Here is a 23,489-nt window from a genome sequence, read left to right on the forward strand (position 1 = left end):
AGCAATATTAAGTCATTTTAATTTAATTTAATTTATTTCACATATGTAAAAGACACTATTAGGTATCTTGGAGTTCCTGCTTTCAAAGAGTTGGTGGTGGAAGAATATTCTAGGTTAATTTAATAGAGCACAAAAAGACACAATAGATTAGAAGATAAAATTTTTACCAAAAGGTTGAATGATAGAATGAAAACACTCAATTATCAATACTGAAAAAGTTATACCAACTTCTGAGCAGCTAAGTCAGAGGGAGGGAATATTTAATAATAAAACTACATAAAAAGTCATATGGTGGCTGTATTTTCATCCAGTAGGAGAATCTGTTTTCTTCTCAGAAAATTATTTTTCTACCAAAAGCATCTGAATATAAAACCACATTCTTTTGCTATGGCATGAAAATACGCATGAGAGAGAGAGAGAGAGAGAGAGAGAGAGAGAGAGAGAGAGAGAGAGAGAGAGAGAGAGGAAAAGAGAGAGAGAGAAAGAAAGAAAGCAAACATAGACGTCAGGCACTTTTACTTATTTATTTTTAATGATTATATCTATGGGCAATAAGAAACATGATGATTGCTGATTCTAAAAAACAGTAACTAGACATTACCATTTTTAAAATGCTCAGTCACTATGAAACATAAGACAAAGTTTTTATTGTAAAGAATTAAAAACAATGTATTATCATCCCTTCAACCCAGAAAAGATGAGAAATTTGCAACAGGCAGAGTCCTGAAAAGTGTTTGCCTAAATAAAAGTGACAGTGTAGATTTTATCAATGGAGAGAGGAATGTGCATGTTCAGTCAGATAGATGTGAAAACACTAGTCAGCTTGTTAATTGTTTCAGTCACTCTATCTAAACAATTTTAACGCAAAGTTCCTTGCTGTTTCTTATGAAGCAGAACTCTAATAAGTGTGCAGTATGGAGTAAACTTCACATCCTCACAATGGGTTCAAAATGAATCAACTCGGTCACTTCAGTTAATTTTTAAATTTGATGTGGAGCAGATCACTTAATTAATGGAATCTGCCACTTTACAATCATATTTTGATCCAGCTCTTTTGGCTACTGGAACAGAGAGCTGCTCAAGTTGCCCCTGGAAAAGGGAGAATTTGTCACAGATACCTAGGGAGCTATTAGGAGCCCTGTGACTCTGGCTCTCACTGCTAACTGACTTCCTTTTCCCATATTTCCAGCTCCACCAATTCCCAGAGAGGGAATCTAATTGCTCTAGCTCATCTTTTCTCATCAGGCCATAAGTAAGCCCATAGATTGGTTGACCTTGGGTAACCTGTCTATCCACTCTGGCTGGGGTGCTGAGGAGGTAGGGGTGACAGAGTCTGATCTTTTAGAGTGATTGTGGATGGGGCAGTTTGCCTTGGAAGGGGCAGTATGAGCTTTGTGCAGTGTAGTACCCAGCAGCATCTAGTTGACATGGCAACAATGGGCAATTATACAATCTTCGTGTATGTCAGACTTCATTGCCTTGTTTTTTTTCATATTTTATAATCATATTTATTATTTTATAAATCATTTATTATTTTATATATCATTTTAAACATTAAATTAGAATTAAAACCTCTATTGAAGTCAATTTGGAAACTAAAGAAAAGCAGAAAGAAGAAATCCTTATTGGATTTTTTATCGGGTCTTAATAAAGAAGCTTAATCCATTCATATTTATTACCACAAGTGATAGATTCGGTTCACTGTAATTTTATTTTATACTTTTTGGGTTTTTGCACTTCCTTTAAGAGTTTTTTTTTTTTTCACATATGGGATATTTTTCTTTGCTACTGTCAATAATTTAAAAAGTTTTTATCTTATTTTTATTCAATGTAATTAATGCATATGTCATTAATTATAATATATTTAAATCAGTTTTTCTCTCAGTATTTTCTCTCAGTATTCTTTTATTTCCCCCTTCTCGCCCCTCTTCCAGGTTTTCTTGATACGATCTGGTATGTTAGATCCAGATTTTTATTTTACATTTTTATTTTTATATCATGTCTATTTTAAAGACTTATTTAAAAAAATACATTACATGTTAAGACACTGCTACCTATAATTATTTAGATATAATTCTATATTTAAATGGCTGATTAGAATTTTTTTAATACCACTATAATTCACCAAGTAATTATTTTTGGAAGGAGTAAATGGATATTACACATTCTGCACTTTTGTGTCTTGAGAATGTCTTTCTGTTATCCTGGTTGTACATTGATTCTTTAGATAAGATCTTTTCCCCCACAAAACTCTGCAGACTTTTTCTCAGTGAAAACTTCTGGTACTTAACAATATAGATGAAAACCTACATTAGCTTGATTTTATTAGTCGTTACTTTATTTTTCTCAGCTCTGATAACGTCATTAAAAAAATACTTAAATCTAAAGAAATGACCACAAAACATCTTGGTTTTGGTATCTGTTAGGACCTGAATTGTGTCCCTCCTCCCCCAATTCATATGTTGAAATCATAGTACCTCAGAATATGGCTATATTTAGAGATAGGGCCTTTAAAGATGGCATTAAGTTAAAATGAGGCTGTGAGGGTGGACCTTAATCCAATTTGACTGGTGTCTCATAAAAAGAACAAATTTGGATACACAAGGAGACAGCAAGGGTATGTGAATGCACAGAGGCAAGGCCACACGAGGACACAGCAAGAAGCCCGCAAGCTGAGGAGACAGGTCTCAGACAAAACCAAACCTGCAGATACCTTGATCTTGGACTTTTAGCCTCCAGAACTATGAGCAATGAATTTCTGTTGTTTAAGCCACCCAGGCTGTGGTGTTTTGTCATGATTGCCATAGCAAAGTAATACAGCATCTTTTAACAAATTATACCTGCTACTTGATAAATCGTTTTAATGTGAATACTTGGTCTTTCTTTAGCTTCGAAAAGTTCTAGTATTTCTTGATTTTTGTTTCTTCTAGGGTCTATCTTCCTTGCCTCTTATCTTTTTGATCCGTTAATCTCTCTCTCTTTTTTTTTTTCATTTGGTTTTCATTTCTTGAAATCTCCAGAAACCCTCTCCTAATTGCTGCCTGTTTTACTTTCTTGAATGCAATGTCTCTTTGATTATTAAGAATAGAAATTACAGATTTGTAAATTTTTCTTTTAGTTTTCTCAGTTCATTGGAAAACGTTGTTTTGATTTCTTAGCATGATGCCCTTCTTTTGAACTGTCATGTTGTTATGAGCATTCTGTGATTTTTCTCTGTGTGTCCTTATGAAAGGTGGACTATGCTTTTCAGATTTAGGAATTCTCATGGACCCCTGTCCACTTACACTCACAGCCAACAATTCCTTCTCACACAAGGAGTTGTGGGTTGGATTGGCCCTTGCTCCAATCTGGTTTTGTCTGCACAATATCTAGCAGAAATTCCCCACTGTTTCTGTCATGTGGATATTGCTGTTCTCTAGTTTCTAGCAATTACGTAGAATTTCCCCTAGTTTGGTATTCTGTTGGTCGTTTAGATGAAATTTTGGGAAGGTGGGGAGTTAGAAGTATGGTATAGATGGACTGTTTCCTTAGTTAAGAAGACAACTGCAGTTGGATGTTTGCTCAGGGTGGAAATGGGGGTGGTGGGAGCCAGGATTTTATTAGCCACAGTCCAGCTACTTCAAAATTTGCTTTAAAACATTCCATAGAAATGATCTGTTTACATGTATCTCCTGGCCACTGGACTATTCTTCACTGCCTGTGCCATAGTAAGTGTTCAGAAATGTTTGCTGGATTTACCTTTAAGTCCTCCACATGCCCAAAGCCTCAGTGTCTAGGACTCCAGTGACTGATGTGCAAGACCATGACACTTGGGGGGAAGGGGTCTGATTCTTAAGTTCTTTGCTCTGGATTTTGAAAATTGTTTAATACCTATTTTAGTGTCTTTCTGAGGACCAAAGTAAGCTGACAAGTTTTTAACCTCGGTGACAATCCTGTTGAATTTTAATAGCTAGACATAATCTGTGCTTCTTTTTACTTTTTGGAAATTTTATTTGTTTTCTGGGAAGTGTAAATTGTTTTCCGTCTGATACTCTAAACACTCTGTGATGTGCTTTATTAGGCTTTTTTTTTTTTTTGTAACTTTGAGCTTTTAAAGATATTCTCTATCTCTCACCTTATATTAACCATCATGTCTGCTCTCCTCTTTTAGATTGTAAGTTACTTGGAGGGCAGAGGCTATGTATTACTACTTTTGTATCACCCTACTAGTTTCTACAACAGTGTTTTGCTAAATTTAAGCATTTGAATATTTTCCCAATAAATTAAAACAGCTTGTTAAATTGCTCCATTCCTAGCTTGCTTTCTTCTATGTATAGTAGACATTTGCTTTTTATCTGCCAACCATCCTTTTCCTCTCCTTGCCAGTAATCCTACTTTTTGGGGGTATCTATCCTTTCCTTTGTGGCTTGTGTGCATCTGGGGAAGGTCATCCCTTTGTGAGTTTCTAATGTGGGTCCTCATTCACTTGGACAATTAACACTCTACAACCTGGCTGCAATGTTGAAGAACAAACATGAGACTCAGCCTGGACCAATTGTAATGAATCTCAGGACTTTTTTGGAAGGCTGAGCTAGAGATGCCCTTTCTTTCATGTTGGATGTGGACAAAGTGGCATGTAGCCCTGAGATTTGTTGGCAGTCATAATGCAACCATGAGGGGAGTAGCTTTAGGATGAGGTAGACGTTATGGAAGGCAGAGCATAGAGACAGAGAGAGGTTAGGTTTCCTTGTGGACATTTTTGTGCTACTGGCTCGAACCAAACTTCGAACCCACATTACTCCTGAACTTTCTAGGGATGAAAACTAATACATTTCTTTATTGTTTTAGGTGGTTTGTGCTGGATTTCTTTTAATTGGTAACCAAAATCCTTATGACAAATGAACTGTATTTAGCCTATTTAATCGTATAAGCATTTGGCAGCTTACTTCATTTACTTTTCTTCCTGCCTAATTCCTTACCCTATTTCAATTTCTTTTTTTTCCCCTTTAGGTCACTAGTTCATATTTGTTAGTGATGATCAATTGTTTAAAGCCTCACAGAATCACAAAGTAACCAGGAATCAATTATTCCTACTCCCTTATTTTTAGATAATAAAACTAAACACTAATGAGGCTAAGTGATACACCCAAGATCATTATAGTTTTGATATTTTATTCATGACTTAAAGTCACCATTATCAACATTAATTGTTAGGTTGTCCTATAATACATAGAGGGTGAATTACTAAGTGCAGACTATTCATCTCTCATGAATGAAGGTGTTGAAAGGTTACCACGTGTCTTTTTCAGCTGGTTGTCACTTTTTTTTTGCTGCTGCTTTTGGGAGTTCTTTGATCATTCTTCTTGACTCTAATCTTATGTCTACTGTATGATAGGAGAGAGATGAGAGTCAGTAAGGCTAATCATGCTTTATAAGCTGATAACCTGTTTCATACACAATATTAAATCAATAGTCACTCAAGGGTGACATTAACTATTATATAACATAGATGGCCATTGAAGCTGTTTTCACTGATGCTCTTTAATCTATTTTCGCTTGCTTCTGGTTTTTGGCCTGTAACAAGTTTGACAGAGTAGAAAAGAGGAAATGAGGAAGTATCAGTTCTCTTGTAATTTTTGAAGGTTGTTTTATGTTAAGTATTACTGAACCTCATTTAAAAAGTAAAAAGATAAATGCAAGTTCCATGATATATTTGAGAAATTGTGTTCTGGTTAATTGAATTTTCCAGCTGAGTGAAGGGATATTCTGAAAATCTTTCTTGTTGTTAAGATCTTTCTTTAATACATTAGTGCATTTAACTTTCTTAATATATCTATGGTATGAAATAAAAATAATTTTATTCTTGATCAATTTGCATCTTGCAAGGCCTTGTCTGAATAACACTAAGTGAAGCCATGGAGGGCAGTGGCTTTGAGCTGTGCTGTAGTTTTGACACTCCTGGTTGGCATATGTCAGGCATGATCCCTGTCCACCACTAACTTTTCCCCTGGAAAGACTATACTTTCTACCAATTTAAGATTAGCTTTGACTATGTACTTCCTTTGGTCAAGGAAATAGAAATGGAAGAGATGAGAGTTTCTCTGGGTGGAAGCCTTTAATTGACAAGCTTGTGTATCTACTTCCCACCTCTCCTCCTATGGTAATAATAGCAGCAAGTGTCAAGATGGAGCCTCTGCAGCCTAGGTAGGTAAGACATAAACCTTTGCTATTTTAACCCACTGAGATTTTGGGATTTTTTGATACAACGTATCCCAGCCTTATCTGATTGATAAATAGGGTAGAAGTGGGCAGAGCTCTGAAACTAACTCCTTCCTGCTTGCCCCACATGCCTCCCCTTAACTGTAATAATTTCTCTCTTTTTATTTTATTTTTTGGGAAAAAAAACTCTTTCTATTGCTTAAAAAAATGATTAGGAACCACTGATGTAAGCATTTGGCCTTAATATGCATGAAACCCTAGGATTTAATGGATTTTAAAATGTTCGCTCCGTGAGTTTTCTTGTGATTGGCTTCTCTCATAAAAATAGAGTACAGCAAAAGTTTAGTTAATTGAGGGTTTCAGTATATTCTCTTTTCTCTAATGGTGTACCCAAGCTGTGCTTATAAATTGACATGTCTAATGATTGTATATGGTATATGAAATGAGGCCCATTGTTTGATAATATATATTATAAAGCACAGCAGTGACACATATTAAAAGCATAATAGTTAGGATTACTGAGTGGTAGCTATTTTGATAACCATAGTTTATTATTTTCTATTATTGATCATTTAAGATCTCAATCAATCCTCATCCTGCTTTTCATTTAAGGCTGACATTTAGTATGCTAATGAATTTGGGTTAAACAATGTTATTTGAGTTTTTATGGAGATTCTTCAAAGACTGAGTGGGACAATCACATTTTTACAAAATAGGCTCTGAAGGAAATTATGTCGAATTTGGAATTCATTACTGGAAAACAGCATTTGAAAGTTTTTTCTCTCTGCAACTTGAGTACAAAATTCCTGAATACAGAACCCATTTATGTGCTGAACCCATTTATCATATGAGTTCATTTTCAGATGCAGACAAATTTTGATTACTTAAATGAAGGGGAAGAGACACATGGATTATGCCAAAAAATGGATAATTCTCAAATCACTTATAAAGTAATGCAACAATCAATAAAAATGCTGCAAGAATGAGCTTTTGCTTAATTAAAATTTTTGCTCACCAAGATATTTAAAAAAGCTGTTTTTAATTTGAAAGTTTTAAAAATGCTTCATCATTTAGCAAGTAGATTTTCATGACTAATATTGAATATTTTTTTGAAGATTGAAGCTCTTGAAACACTTTTGGTGTCATTAATCTGAACATAAATAGTCAGTGAAAAAGTACACAATGTGTAAGACATTGGGCTGAAGTGGGTGGAACCAAGAATGTACTTCCTGACATGTTGATTTAAAAAGATACGTTCTTCCCCACCCCATCCCCTTTTGGATATTCCAGATGTAAAGTTTTTCTTTTTCTTTTTTTAAAAATGATTTTATATTAGTTTCAAGTTTACAGTACAATGGTTAGACATTTATGTAATTTATGAAGTGATCCTCCCTATTACTCTAGCACTCATCTGGCACTACACACAACACTTACAATAATATTGACTATATATTCTATGCTATACTCTAAATCCCCGTGACTGTTTTGTAACTACTAATTTGTGCTTCTTCATCCCTTTACCTTTTTCACCCAGCCCCCCAACTCCCCTCCCCTCTGGCAATCACCAGTTTGTTCTCTGTATCTGTGAGTCTGTTTTTCATTTAGTGTGTTCATTTCTTTTTTTAGATTCCACATATAAGTGAAATCATATGGTATTTATCTTTCTCTGTCTGACCTATTTCACTTCGCATAATACCCTCTAGGTCCATCCATGTCATTGCAAATGATAAAATTTTATTTTTTTAAATGGCTGAATAATATTCCATTGTATATATTTACTATAACTTCTTTATTTAATCATCTATTGATGAGCACTTAGGTTGCTCCTAGATCTTAGCTAGTATGAATAGTGCTGCTGTGAACATAGGGGTGCATAGATCTTTATGAACTAGTGTTTTGGTTTTCTTTGGATAAATAACCTGAAGTTTTCCATAGTGGCTGTACCAATTTACAAATCCCATCAACACTGTATGAAGTTTCCCTTTCTCCACGTCCTTACCAATATTTGTTATTTTTTAATATATTGATGATAGACAATCTGACAGGTGTGAGGTGATATCCCATTGTAGTTTTAATTCACATTTCTCTAATGATTCATGACCTTGAACATCTTTTCATATGTCTATTGGCCATCTGTAGGTCCTCTTTGGAGAAATACCTATTCAGGTCTTCTGACGATTTTTTAATTGGATTTTGTTGTTGTTGTTGTTGTTGAGTTGTATGAGTTCTTTACAAATTTTGGTTATTAACCCCTTGTCACATGTATTGTAGGTGAATATCTTCTCCTATTAAGTAGGTTGTCTTTTTGTTTTGATTTTTTTAAAGAGAATATTAAATTTTTTATTGATTACACATGATAATGGATTATACATGTTTCATTCCCATCTATAATTTTATCTGGTACCATAATTCAATTCAGATATATTGCATAGGATGTGCCAACATCATTAATAACTAAAAAATCTTCATTACTCTGCTTAGGTGACTCTTTTAATGGTGAACTCCAGGTCCCAACACAGTAACTGTCAATTCAACTACACTAAGGTTTCTGAAGACAATGGCTTCTGTGGCCAAGCAGGTTGCAAGTAAATTTCAAATGGAACCTAGCATCACCCTGAAGGAAATCTAACCTCAAACTGTTGGGGTAATTTACCAAGATGGCTTCAGAGTGGACTAACTTTACACAGCACATTTTAAAAAAGACATTTATTCAGCATCATGATCAGACTATTATATATAGCAACCAACAGCATGGGTGCAAAAAAAAAAAAAAAAACTACATTAAAACGCTTTGTTGGAATGCTTTACACTTTCCACAGAAACTAAAATAACCTGTTATACAATTAGTCAAAAATACAGTCCTCAAGGATTTTTTGCCCATACACATGAGTATTCTCTAAAACATGTCTTCTTTGTAGCAGCGAGGCCCTGCCACCACTGTGTTTGGCCGAGTTCACAAATCTATTGTAACCCATAGCTTCCCTGTCACTCCTCTGGCTCTCCTCTCCTGCTAAGCTTTGTTTCCGGCAGTAATTAAAGCCTTCTGTCACGGCCATAGCTACTGCTGCTGCTAGAACTGCCATAGCCACCTGGGATTCGTGGTTTGCTAAAGTATTGGCCTCCACCACTATAGGGGCCAGAGCTTCTGCCTCCAAAGTTTTCTCTTTTCATGGGTCCAAAATCTGAAGATTGATTGTTGTAATTGCCAAAATCATTGTAGCTTCCACTACCTCCAAAATTGCTTCCATCATTACCAAATCCATTATAGCCGTCCCCACTGCCACCATATCCTCCACCACAATGGCTGCCACCAAAGCCAACTTGACCCCTGAAGTTTCCTCCATGACCAAAGTTGTCATTCCCACCAAAACCACCTCCATAACCACCACTGAAGTTTCTGGAACCACTTCAACCTCTTTGGCTGGATGAAGCACTAGCCATCTCTTGCTTAAATAGGGCTTTCCTTACTTCACAGTTGTAGCCATTCACAGTATGGTATTTCTGAATTAAAAAATGTCAAAGATAAAAAGAAAAGGAAAATTTTAGTGTTTAGAATAAAATGCAGATTTCAAAACCGTTAGCAAATGCCCATCATCTGATACTCACTGACAATCTTGTCTACGGAGTCGTGATCATCAAAGGCTACAAAAGCAAAGCCTCTCTTTTTGCCACTACCTTGGTCAGTCATGATATCAAGCACTTCAATTTCCCCATACTGTTCAAAATAATCTCTTAGGTGATGTTCTTCAGTGTCTTCTTTAATATACCAACAAAAATCTTTTTCAAAGTTAAGTGGGCACCAGGTCTTTGGGAATCTTCTCTTGAAAGAGCCCTCTTTGGTTCCACAACTCTTCCATCTACCTTGTGTGGCCTTGCATTCATGGCTGCATCCACCTTCTCCACAGTGGCATAAGTGACAAATCCAAAGCCTCTGAAGTGCTTGGTGTTTGGATCTCTCATCTCTACGCAGTCAGTGAGCATTCCCTATTGCTCAAAATGGCTCCTCAGACTCTCATTGGTTATTTCAAAGCTCAAACCCTTGATGAAAAGCTTCTGCAGCTGTTTGGCTCTGTAGGAGACTCCAGCTTAGGCGTGATGACTGCTGGAGGGGTGTCTTTGACAATGCTTTCTCTGTGGTGTCCACTGACAGAAAGGAGTGATATAATGAACGTATCTCTGTCTTCATTTTGTTGATGGTTTCCTTTGCTGTGCAAAATCTTTTTAGTTTAATGTAGTCCTGTTTGTTTATTTTTTTCTTTTGTTTCCCTTGTCCAGGGAGATATATCAGAAAAAAAATTACTAGTAGCAATATCAAGGGTTTACTGCCTGTGTTTTCTTCTAGTTTTATGGTTTTGAGTCTTACATTTAAGTTTGATCCATTTCGAGTTTATTCTTGTAAATGGTGTAAGAAGATGATCTAGTTTCATTTTTTTTTGCATATATCTATCCGGCTTTCCCAACACCATTTGTTAAGAGACTGTCTCCACCCCATTGTATATTCTTGCCTCCTTTGTCATAGATTAAATGACCATAGAGGTGTAGATTTATTTCTGAGCTTTCTATTCTGTTCCATTGATCTATGTGTCTGTTTTTATGCCAGTACCATGCTGTTTTGATTACTATAGTTTTGAAGTATAGTTTGATATCAGATAGTGTGATACTTCCAACTTTGTTCTTCTTTCTCAAGATTGCTGTGGTTATTCAGGATCTTAAAAAGCTACATTCTTTCTATAAAGGTATTTACAACATTTGTGCTTAAAGTAATTGCTGAGGTAGACTATGAGATCAGGAAGTGGAAAAAAATTGATAAGTAAGGAATTAGCTAGTTGCAGTTTAGTTGAAATTATATATTATCCGTCTCTGTGATGTAGATACAAACATCTCTCCTGCTCTTTCCTTACCTCTGATCCCAAACAGTGGTCAATTTGTCCCTTATGTGAGAATGTGGGCTGGGGCAGTGGTAGGGAGGAAAGTTTATTTGGTAGTAAACATTTTATGTTTTTAATTACACATAGTCTGTTTTCCAGTTGAAATCCTCATAGAATCAGGAACTCTGACTGAGCTTCTCTACCCCAACTGAAGCAGGATTATTTGAGAAGAGACTGTTCCTTTTAGACATTTTCAGGGCAAGTGTCTTGGGCTAGATCTTATATTTCAGTTCCCCAAAGCAAAACTCCATGAAATGATATGGTGAAGGATTCTAAAATAAATAATCATTTTTTTCCTGTTATGTTCAAGTTAGTGCTCAGAGGCTTGAACTGTAATTCTGACTTGCTTCCATCATTATTATGGCTCCCAAGCATTTGTATTTGAAGAACATCTGACAAAGAGTTATCCAGTGGTCTATTGCCTTGCTGAGCCCATTGTAGACTGGATCTACACACCTTCTATCTTTCAGTTCCATATCACTGTGACTATTGTCTCAGCTTCCTGGTCTTGAGTATTACTAACACGATTCTTGAGTGAATTCACTGGTTCTGACGAGATCCATATCTTCGATCTGTATATGTAAACATGGCATTAAATCTAACTGTGGGAAATGTTATCATCATGTTACAGTTATTATATTGACAAGCAAATTTCCCTGAGTAGTCAGTCATGAAAATGGAAAGATTGTTCATTTTCTAAAATGCATGATGGTTATAAATAGGGCAGTATAGGCTAATGGAAAGAGCACTTGATGGATGATCTTGATTCTTATTATGACAGAATCCATTAATTAAATGTCTTTTTACATGTGTCACTGTGCTAACCTCTACACAGAGGAAAATACTTAGGTTTTTTTCTCTTTAAAAATATTCAAACTATCATATACTGATACAGATACAAATATTTATAGATATCAGGAAAAATGCTATTGAATTCACATGTGGTACCTAAAATGCTACAACTGCATATAGCTCAAGGGTTTATTTTGGGAAAGATGAGAAATGATGGGATAAGCGATAGGGGGAGACAAAGTCACGATGTATTTTAGAAGAAATCAAGAAGAGCGGCTATCAGGACTCTGTGTTGTGAGGAAGCAGCCAGACCTATTCTGGTTAATGCAAGACTTGGATTTTTGTAAGTTATTAACGAAATGAAGTAAAAAATGTGGAAGGAAACATGTACTTAGTACGTTTTTTATGACTTCTATTCAGATTAGGTATTTATGTTGCCTTTCTATTAGCAATCAGACCTAATTCATTAGAGGAAAAGAAGAAACATATTATAGTAACTCAGTGATTTGGTTCTTCATAGGCTGATGGGAGGTGCAGGGGCCTACAGTCGGGAGGAAAAACCAGGCGTTCTCATTGAGAAGAGACTGCTGTCTTTGATTTGGAGCAGAAGAAGAGTAGAAAATATATTTTTAAGTTATCAAAGCAGAGTATCAATGCAGGGCTCATACTTTTCTAGCCATACATTGTAAAAAATTAATAAAAGTACTCCCATGCCCTGGGGTACTCCAACAAGGGTTGGAGGAGGTCTGCCTGGCACTTCAGGAATAAGCCTCAGTGAACACAGAAGTGCTCCCACACTGAAAGGAGCATGGAACTGTGGTCCATGTTCGTTAGGAAAGATAAAACCAAGATTGGATTAAGTTTGACAGTGATTAAAATTAATTTATATTAATATACTAAGCGTATGAGCTATATCTTGGCTATTTTGTTTCTTTAAATCTTCCTTCAAATATTGTGCTCTCATGATGTTAATAAGTAGTAGATAATAGTAGTTTCCTATCAATATGAATTACTCTTAAATTAGTAATAACAGAAGAGTCTTCTAGCTGACACCTATGCCCTGAAATAGCTGCTTGGTCCTGGTTCTTGCTGAAGGCATATGAGCTGGAAATCTGACCCAGGGTTTCATGAAAACATAAACCCCAGAGAGGAGAAGAGAGACAAGGGGCCTTCAAGGTAGATGGCACTGCTCGACTCTCTTGTATCTTAGAATAAATGAGCGAGAATGCAATGGAGGGTACAGAGCCTCTTGTTTCAAACAAAGGAGTGGGGTATAAATTTTCAGTCCTACTGGGGAAAAAGGGAGGGGTTCCTTACTTAGCTTTAAACAGTCTAGAAAAATTTTAAAAAAGCTCTTGTTCCCTGATTACCCTTCAAGTAGGTCACGCCATTGTTTTTTTTTTTTTCCTGAAAAGGTAGCTGTGTTCCTAGGGAAATGGAGTCCAGAAAAATTGATGAAAGATGATTCTTTGGGCTCATCTTTCTCAGCCATAGGGGACTTCAGATGTGTCTCTGGGTAAAACTTCATGTCATCTCTGTGGCTAGCCTCTCTTCCTTTCCTGTCCTTTATGAGGCTGTCTCACCACATTCTGGGTCATAGATGTCAGGGAATTAAATTTATAATAACTTCAGAGAAGTAAGCTGCAGGTTGGAAATCCTCTCAAGGTAGAATCTGTAAAGGGCAGACCAGTGTCCGTCAGATGAATAATGGGCTGTGGCTACCACTGCCTACCTATCACTTAGTGCTGGCGTTTTCCCCCAGGCTAAATTCAAACTGAACTGTGATCAGGGTTTAAGAAGACTTCATGTGGGTATCCTGGAGCAGTACAGTGCCAGAAATTTGAGAATTTTTTTTCTTCAGATATCTCATTTTTTTTGTCCACACTGTGGGACAAAACCTTACCACTTCTCTTGTTCCTTGACTCTATCACTGTTTCCCTGTGGCTTATCTTCCAGCTTGTTCTTTTCTGGTGTCTTTGTGTCCCATGAGCCCCCTCCTCATAGTATGCTTCCCTTTCTCACAGGATAACACAGTCCTGTCCCAAGTTCCTTTTGGTGTCCTGTAAACTCTGTCTTCTTAAGTTTTGACTGGGTAGAAATAAAATCATTTGATTATGCTTTTGTTATTATTTTAATTTTTGGTTATTGTTGTTCCACAGAGAGATGGGAAGAAACTCTGGGCTCATAGTTGAGGTGGGTAATATGTGGTGCTTTAACCCCATTTAACTCTTCACCCATGATATTGCAGGTCTTTATTTACCTAAAGCTAAACACATAACACAGTGAGAATTAATTTTCTTCTGGGGACTACGTAGTCTAGTCTATGAGGAATAAATATGCCTCCTATGTCTTTGACTCTTCTTGCAAAATAAAAAATCCAACCCCATTAAAGTAGATTTGCCTTTTCCTGACCTGGTTTTCATTAGAAAGGCTTCTCATAAATTTTATAGAAAATGTCTGAGCTGGAGCCAAACAAGATGGTCACTGGCTCACACATCAAATTTCTCTCTGACACCTTAGTTTCTCCCCTATTATCAGGGAGGGGGATTTTATTCCATTTGACTACACATAAAAGTCCACAAGCTCTCAGTCATGGAGTGATCAGATCTTTCTCACACATCCCTATGCATTCCGATTGTGTGTATAAGATACATTTTTAGGGTAATTCCTCTTTTGCTGACAAAGGGAAATTGAGACTAAAGCAATGACATAAACTGTCAAGTGCAGAGGAAGAACTTGTATGAATTTCTTCAACTTGTCATTTCTTTTTGACTGGATATATTTACTCTCAGAGGAAATAGGCATGGTGGGATACTAAATCGGAGTTATAAATTGTGTAATTAACTTTCTAGAATGAGATAGATACTGTAAATATACACTCATCAAAAATGTTAAAAAGCCAAAGACTAAGAAAAATATGAACATATTTTTGATTGGACCTTTAATAACTAAAGACCATTGTTACAGCTAGCTTCCTTCTATCTCTGTAGCTGTCTTATGTATGTTTCATTTCAAAATAGTACCTTGTTTAGATCAGCTCCACAGGATCCAAGGAGTAAGAGCATACACCACTACCACCACCACCATATCCAAACTGCTTTCTTTCCTTTGAGTTCTTATTTTATACATTTTATCTTGCTTATGTAATCCAAAGGGAAATAAGCTCTACATGGACAAATGCTGAAATGACTGAAATCATGTAAAGTTATTTCTGGTGACAACTGAAATAGAGGCCCTATTGATGAGACTAAATTGACTTTAATTTTTGTATGATGAATAAATCTTAAACTGAGCTATGTAGTCAATTTGGTTAAATTCTATTGCTTTAGTTACATTTTCAAAGAGGAAAACTTAAGCATCCAGATCACTCAAGAGGCGTTGAATTTGTGTATATATTAGAGAGCAGGAATTTTTTCTCCCTGCTTGTGTAGAAGGAAGAATCATCAATTACTCCTGGTTATATTTATGAAATCAGAATACTAGTTACTGGCCAAGGTTGCTTTTCAAAAACTGCAGAGAAGATTTGTGGTGAAAGCCAAAAATCTTTTGAAATTGGGCATTGGATATGCCTCTTTCTATGAATAAGAATAAAAGATGATTTCCTCCTAAGCCTGTGTGACCAAAAATAGTGCATCTCATTCCAATGATAGAATTTCTTCCTCTTTCCTCCCTCCTTCTCTCCTCCTTCCTTCTCTTCTCTTTCTCCCTTCTTCTCTCTCTCTTTCTCTCTCTCTCTCTCTCTCTCCTGTAAAAACTACAACAGAAAACAATTTGGAAGAGCTTAACTTCAAATATAATTAATACCTTGAACAAATTAATTTCATGCATCTTGTTATGCAGCTAAATTTGGTATATTATAAAAAATGACCTTTAGAGCATTTTCATTCAACAACTGTCTACTGACCACACTGGACAATTTATGCTTGGGGATTGGTGGGAATCACACAGGATGTTCAAGGTAAAGGGCTCAATGAAGAGGGGAGCATTAGTGTGGTACAAGAGAAACATGGAAGTTGCTATGATTGAGACATGGATAAGATGCTATTATGGGGCTCTCGAAGAAGGAAAGCCCAGGAAGGAGGTAATATGGTAGAGAAGGTGTAGGCACTGAAGTTAATGGACCTTGGTTCGAATACTGTCTGGGTTCTGATTTAACCAGAGTTCTGAGTCTTTTCCCCACTTTATAAAATGGAGATTAAAATTCCTATGTTTAGTGTTGATAAGATTACTGGAAGTATGCTTAATGTGCCTAATATAGTCCCTAGGACATTGTAGGTTTTCAATAATTAGCATGACCACCAACATTATTATTATTAATATTATTAGTTTCATACAGGAGTTGACATGTAAGAAGATCTCGTTGCAGACCTAAAATCTGGACTTCAGTATTTGGATGCAGTCATTTTAGATAGAGGGATCAGGTTAGCAAAAGCAGTTTGAGGAGACACGTGGAGAATGTATATGGATGATGAACATCTTAAATGGAAACTAGGAGCTGATTATTTTTACTTTATTTTTGGTTTTGCCTCAATCTAGTTTAACATTATATTTGACTGTAGAAAATAAAGCCAGAATGCCTTCATTCAGCATTCTTGTTCCAATCTACACCATATTTCATGATTTTTACAAAGCCTACGTCATTATTGGCTCAACTTTTCATTTGAAATGCCTTCTCTCCTAATTCTTTCTATCCTTCTAAAGTTCTTCGTAAACCACCAAGCCTTAATCTTCCCAGGAAAATTAATCTATTGCTTCTTTGATTCTCATAGCACTGGAGCCACTCTTCCTCGCTGATTCCATATTTATTCAGCTGCACTGATGTATCAGGTCCTCTACTAGGCATGAAGAATCCCAACTGAAAAAAAGTCTAGCAATCGAATGAATCATGGTCACAAAATGAACAGATAACTGTAACACAGAGTGATACAAAAGGAGCAAATAAAAGTGTCATGGGATCACTTGTGAGGGACACGGAGCTCAGTCAAGGATGGCTTCCTAGAGGAAGTGTTGATCAATTTGAGATCTGAATGGAGAGTATTTAACCAGTAAAAATCAGTTGAAGCACAATACATAGGGGTAAGCTATTACAGGCAGAAGGTAATGAGTAGAAATGCATCTCCACAAGCACCGTGTTTAGTATTTAGTAGACATTTGTCAAATAAATGGGTTCCTATGGAAAAGAACCGAGGCTTATGGCCAGCTGTCAGATGGCATTTTTTCCTTTGATATAAGAAGGTGGTTGCTGAAAGGATGGAAAGGGGGTAGACAGGGGATAAAAGAAACTTATGATTAACTTCACCTACTTCACAGAATCTGGCAGGCACACTAACAAAGTGAATTCATAGCTTTGCATAAAGCTTGCTCTATAAGGAGTGATGAATAAATAAATACTGTATTCATTTTAAACATTATTTTATGGCCCATTATCAACTAAACATAATTCCTATGAAAAAAGAGAATAAAATATCTTTTAGATTTGGATTTGGGTGTCTAGGGTTATCTTTGTGAAGTTGTTAGAAAAAAAGAGAGAGAGAGAGAGAAAAAAAAAAACCCAGAAAATGTTAAAGCTAGGCAAGGACATAATTTAAGATATTTTAGGGAAGTAAAAAATTAGAAAGTATAAAATTCCCTGACATACTTACAAATATAAATAAAATACAAAATTTCTACTTATTTTAAGATTACATACTCTTAGAATTGAAAAACACTAGATCTCAGATGACAAAGCTGTCCTGAACATACAATGCTAATTATATTATAAACAGGTAGAATTCATTAAAATAATACTATCTGCCTACATTCTGAATATTCTGTATCTGAAAAAAAGTAAAATATAGAAATGATGTTGGTGGGAGGAAAGCAGCAGAGAATTTTTATTCGTATATGACAAGAATAGTAACAAAGAACCATCAATCCAATACATTTGACAAAATGTTTAGCTGTATATTTTATACTCCCGAGAATGGTAACCCATTAAAACAATTCCAGGATGCCCTTAGGAGGCACTAGCATTCTAACTGAAAATATCTTAAGTCAAAGCAAATTAGAATATCAAAGTAGCTTTTTCTACCAAATAATATGAAGAATATTACTGTTTCTAAAATGAGAATAGAAAGTCTATGACATACTTTTACTGAGTCGCAAGGGAGAATTCTTGGAATCCTCTCATCCTGAATCAAGCATATCCAGAATGACAGACTAATTAAGTGTTTGTAGGACTTAAAAATATAGTTGAAATAGCATTACCTAAGTACTGAAGAAATCACTTTTTTTTTTTTTGCATTATTCACCAGTGAAGAGGGTTCTTATTTAAATTTGCATCTAGTACTTTGTCACTGTTTTACATTTTTTTTTTGCAAAAGACACATACATTATTGATTATTTTTAATAAAACAAATGTTTCTGTATCCATTAATTTTCTATAGCACCAGTTTGTACAGTTGAATGATTTTCTCAATCATCATTGGTAAAAATAGTGAAGAAAAATAGTTGGATTTATTCAGGTTTGGAGATTTACAAGGTATTTGCTATGGAAGAAAATGCAATAGGGTGTTGAGGATATTGGCAAGAAAGTAGATAAAGTGATAAACCATGGATTCTAAGTTAAATATGGATTCTAAGTTGAATATGATTGTATATCTAAGAGGAAGTTAATATATAGACAAGAAGAAGGGAAGCCAAGGTCTGGAGGATTCTGCAAAGTCAAGCAATTAAGAGACAGAGTTAGAAGTGTGGAAGGTTTCAGTGTGAGGTATTTGAGTTGGAGTTTTCAGAGGAAGACATATGTATGAGTTTTCTCATGTTGCATAACAAATTAACTGCAAATTTAGTGACTTAAAATAACACATAATTATCTTACAATTTCTGTGGATTCGGAATCCGGACATGGCTTAGCTAGGTCCACTCCTTTGGGTTCCACAAGGCTGTAATAAAGATGTCAGCCAGGCTACCTTTTCATCTGAGGAAGAAAACACTTCCATGCTCACTCAGGTTGTTGGTAGAATTCATTTTCTTGCATTGGTAGAACTGAAGACCCAGCTTCTTGGTGGCTGTCTGGAGGCCATCTTCCATTCCTAGAGGTAGCCCATCATTCCTAGAGGTCCTCCCATGTAAGCTTTCCAATCTGGCTACTTAATTCATTAAATGAGCAAGGAGAATTTCTAGAGTGAGTCTGCTGGCAAGATGAAGTCTTATGTAATATAATGTAACCAGGGTAGTAGCATCCCATCACCTTTGTCAATTCTATCGGTTAGAAGCAAGGCACAGTTCTCACCCATACCAAAGGGGAGGAGGTTACACAAAGGCATGAACACCAGCAGATGGGGACCATGGGAGGCCATGTTAGAGTCTGTCTGGCACAATATACAACAACGCCCCAAAATCAACTGACTGCTTTACCCTTGTGCAGAGGTGAGAAATGATTGATCTTTATGGGCTGGATTATCATGTTAATTGTTAATACATGGGAATTGGCAGGATTTTTAGAGATAGAAAAAGAATGGGAGAGCTGCAGAAGAAATAGGGAGAAGAATGCTAGTGAGTTAGAAATTAGTGCTGCCAGAGTGGAGTTAATTAATTTTTGTTGAAAAGGAGCATAAATTCAAAAGTCTTTAACCCTATATCCCTAACTTGCTATTTTAGGTAAGCTCCACTATAAAAAAAAAAAAAAAAGGCACATAAAGTTTTCTCTTTTTCTAAAAGGATTATTTAGAAAATTTGATATGAATAGCACATAAAATGTTTATTTTTATAATCTTGCTTTTAACTGCACAATAAAATACATGCATGGTAATATGGCAAGCTTTTTAGAATCTAACTCTATAAACTGTCAATTTTATGATTGAAAGGATTGATGTAGATCTGGCAAAACACATAATAAAGTTTGAAATACAGGTCTTCTTTTACTCCCAAAGGCTGAAATAGTCTCAAATCTAAAGCTATTTGCCCCCCAAAATGGTTGTTCCTTATGGAAGTGAGCCACTTAATTGTTAGCTATCTTTTTTTTTTTTTATACAGTATTAAATTGTAATTTTCCTGGCAGAACCTAAAAAATCAAGCTTTAACTCATGTTAACATTTTTATTAAGTATTAAAACAAATCTGGTAAAACTTGTCAGAGTTTATTCTTCTGTTGATTCTCTCTGTTATACTTCCTCCACCCTTGAGTATAATGATTCCTCCACCCTTGGATATAATGCTGCTCCTCATGAAATGAGAGGAAGACACTGCATTGTGGTTAAAAGCAATGACTCCTGTCAGACCTACTGACCTTTTACTGAGGGGTGACACTGAGCAAGCTACTTAAACTCTCTGGGCCTCAGGCTCCCCATCTGTAAAATGGTTGTTGTAAATATAAAATGCAATCATAAATATTAACAGAGCTGGGAATATAATAAATGTTAAATTAATGTTAGCTATTATATCTTTAGGGTTAATTATTCTGTGCTTACTTACTTGTTATCAACTAATTTTCTGATTATTTGCCTATAAGTAGTGAAAATGTTGGTGCTCTGGTTCTCAGGCCCTCAGACTTAGACTGAACTTTACCACAGGCTCTCAGCAGATTGTAGGACTTAGCCTCCATAACTATGTGAACCAATTCTTCATAATATTATAAATCCCTATGTAGATAGATTATAGATTATAGATATAGATATATATTTCTTTTGATTCTGTTTCTCTGGAGAACTCTAATACCCAATGTTGATTTGAACTATTTCTAGATTTCACACATACTCTCATTGCAATTGGATATAGTCATCCAAAACTAATCAATTGTTGAGGTCTTTAAATTGCTCTATACCTCCACCTTGCTTATTATCTTAACTTCTGTTTGTTTGAGAAATAAGCTGGAAATTTGATTATCTCAAATAATGAGACTTACAGTCTGAAATACGATGCTCTGAAAAAGTAATTGGCTTTTAATGTTCTTCATCATGGTTGCTAAGGCTTTATTTGGATTCAATAGAACGCCAGAGGCTCTTAGAAATTTGTCTCTTGAAAGGTTTAATAATGATTGACTTTATTCAGAAAAATCATTCGCTAACCTCCACTTTATTCCCTATGTTGAATATTGAAATATAGTTATCAATATAGTAGTAAACTGGGCCATGTGTGCCTTTTTCAGCTAGTGTGACTTACTTCTGCAGGGTCAAGTAGTTCTAAATGAAATTGAATAAACATGGGGTATTTAGGCATGGTGGGTTGTATTTAAATCATAGACCTTACAATTTACATGGATTTGAGACATCATTTATTGAAAATAATATAGCAGGAAGTCTTTCTCCTTCAATACCCTCAAAGTTAGTATTTTAGAATCTCATGATACAGAGCTGACTAGTTTCTGAAAAAAAGAAAGAATAAACCTATAATAGTAATTTATCATTCTTGACATTTTCCTTTCTGTTTAATTACTGCTGAACAGCAGAACTGACACTTAATAAAAGTAAGAAGTACTTTAAAATCCTCCTAGAGAATTCCTACTTTACAGAATTGGAAAACTATAAGATACACCTGACCACACCCGTCATTTTATTTTGTTATTGAATTTCAAAGTACACAACCACAAAGCTTTCAAGAGAGAGAGACTTGGGGAACAATAATGTGCCGATAGCCAGTAACACACTTGTTTCAGAGACTCCACAATGCCTTCAATTCTTACAAGATATTTTTTTATCTTGTCCTCCTCTCTTCTCATTAGAGTGATATGAAACCCCGTGGCCAAAATTAAGAAGGAGGCTGCACTCTTCCCAAGTGACTCATCTAATTTCAAATATTCTGAAAAACTCAATTTTTGGTTTTCTTTTTGTCTGATGTAAAAATGAGCCCAGAGGTTAGGCTCTTGGATAAAGTCAGAAAGCATAGTTTAAAACAGTGCAGTATGATGAGACCTGGAGGTTCTTCTGGCCCTAGAATTCTTTCCTATCGCTTCTCTGGATGCCTAAAATTTATTTCTTTTGAACATTATTTTTTTTTTTCAGGCTTTCAGAGTCTGCTATTAAAAGTCTGCTATTACAAGGCCTTTAGGGTATAGAACAGAAATAGGAAGAAAGGAGAATCTGAGAAGATGATTAGAGAAGATAATGAACTGTTATTTAACACCCTATTATGTGGTAGGCACCTTTCCTGGAACTTTTTCTAACTTTTTCTTACTTTTTCTTATAGAAATCTTTCAACAACCCTGTGATTCAGATACAGATGAGAAAACTAAAGCTCAGAGATATCCAGTGATTAGCCCAAGGTCACACAGAGAGTTAATAGAATGTAGAAGTGACCAAAGACAAGCATAACCAAGGTATCTTCCCTGTGCACTGAGTAGTACTAAGGCCTAGTTATATAATGAATGGTTCCTAGGTCATTGCAATAAAAGATAATAGTAACAGTTGCCCCCAAAGACTTGGAGCAGAAGGGGACATTCAAATGTTTGTTGAATTAGATAGCAATGATCTCATTTGAGTTTCTACTTAAAAAAAAAAAGTGAAAATTCCTTTGCAATGGAACAGATTATTATAGATAAAATACCTACAGAAAGATGCAAAATAATATTCTTCAAGTATAAGAAATATAAGCATAATTTACAAATTTAACACCAGAGGTGACTGCATCAAAACCTATGAGTTAGCAGCATGGGTTAGATGTGGCAAGAAAATGACACTTAGGAGAAAGAAATCAATTTCCATTAGTCAAATTTCATGGACAAAAAGAATGAGCACAGTAGATAAAAAGTAAAAGTTAATGGAATTTTGAAGCAATTCAATAACTACTTAAAAACACCCAAGCTACACAGTGGCAAAACAATCATAAGGTTTTGGAGGAAAATGATGAAAAGTATAGTAATTATTAGAATCTAACATTATCGATGTCACAGAATTAAACATCAGTGAAACAATGAAAAATATTTTAGTGAGCTCTAATTAAATGCTCTACATTCCAATTCTCTTTGACAACCACTCCCTTTCTCCAAAAAATATCAAGAGACATAAGCAGACAATGCACTGGATGACTGGGTGCTACGAAGGATCCCTCTAGGAGTTTACAACTGGTTGTGGCAACAGATACATACACTTATGTCTTCAATGACAGGAAGGGTGTGGCAACTGTTTTGAGAGTTTTAGACCTTGTTATGGCAGGCTTGCGAAAGGAAAGCTTACTATTCACGGGTGCTGTTAGTTGTGTATTTGAAAGAGAGAGAGAGTGGAGGATATGACTCCATGTCCCTATATGTCCCAACAGCCTGGTTGGGACAAAGCTAGCACACTGAAACACAGAGTTTGATTCAGTCATCCTTGTTCTGCCTGTGGAGAGACTAAAGCAAAACAACTCATTTTATGCTTTTCCCCATTTCTTCTCCCTGTGGCTTTTTGAGGTTCTCCCAACATTATAGTATCTATTTCAATTTTTTTTGGATACAGTATGGCTTTTTTATAATGAAAAATTATTTATTTAATACATATTTTTCAGACATTAGGCAAATACAAAAATTATATGCAATTTTTTTCCCCATCAGATTGGTAAAAATATGCAAAGAAACAACTCTCTTATCTAATTTTAATGGAAACTTAACTTGATATAA

General features: G+C 35.6%; 1 pseudogene; it reads right to left on the reverse strand.

Moving 5' to 3' along the window:
- Positions 1–9,001: 9,001 nt before the first annotated feature.
- LOC120604854 (heterogeneous nuclear ribonucleoprotein A1-like) overlaps positions 9,002–23,489 on the reverse strand; it is a 27,712-nt pseudogene continuing 13,224 nt past the window's right edge.

The sequence above is a fragment of the Pteropus medius genome, unplaced genomic scaffold (genome assembly GCF_902729225.1).
Source record: "Pteropus medius unplaced genomic scaffold, Ma_sr-lr_union100, whole genome shotgun sequence".
Taxonomy (NCBI): Eukaryota; Metazoa; Chordata; class Mammalia; order Chiroptera; family Pteropodidae; genus Pteropus; species Pteropus medius.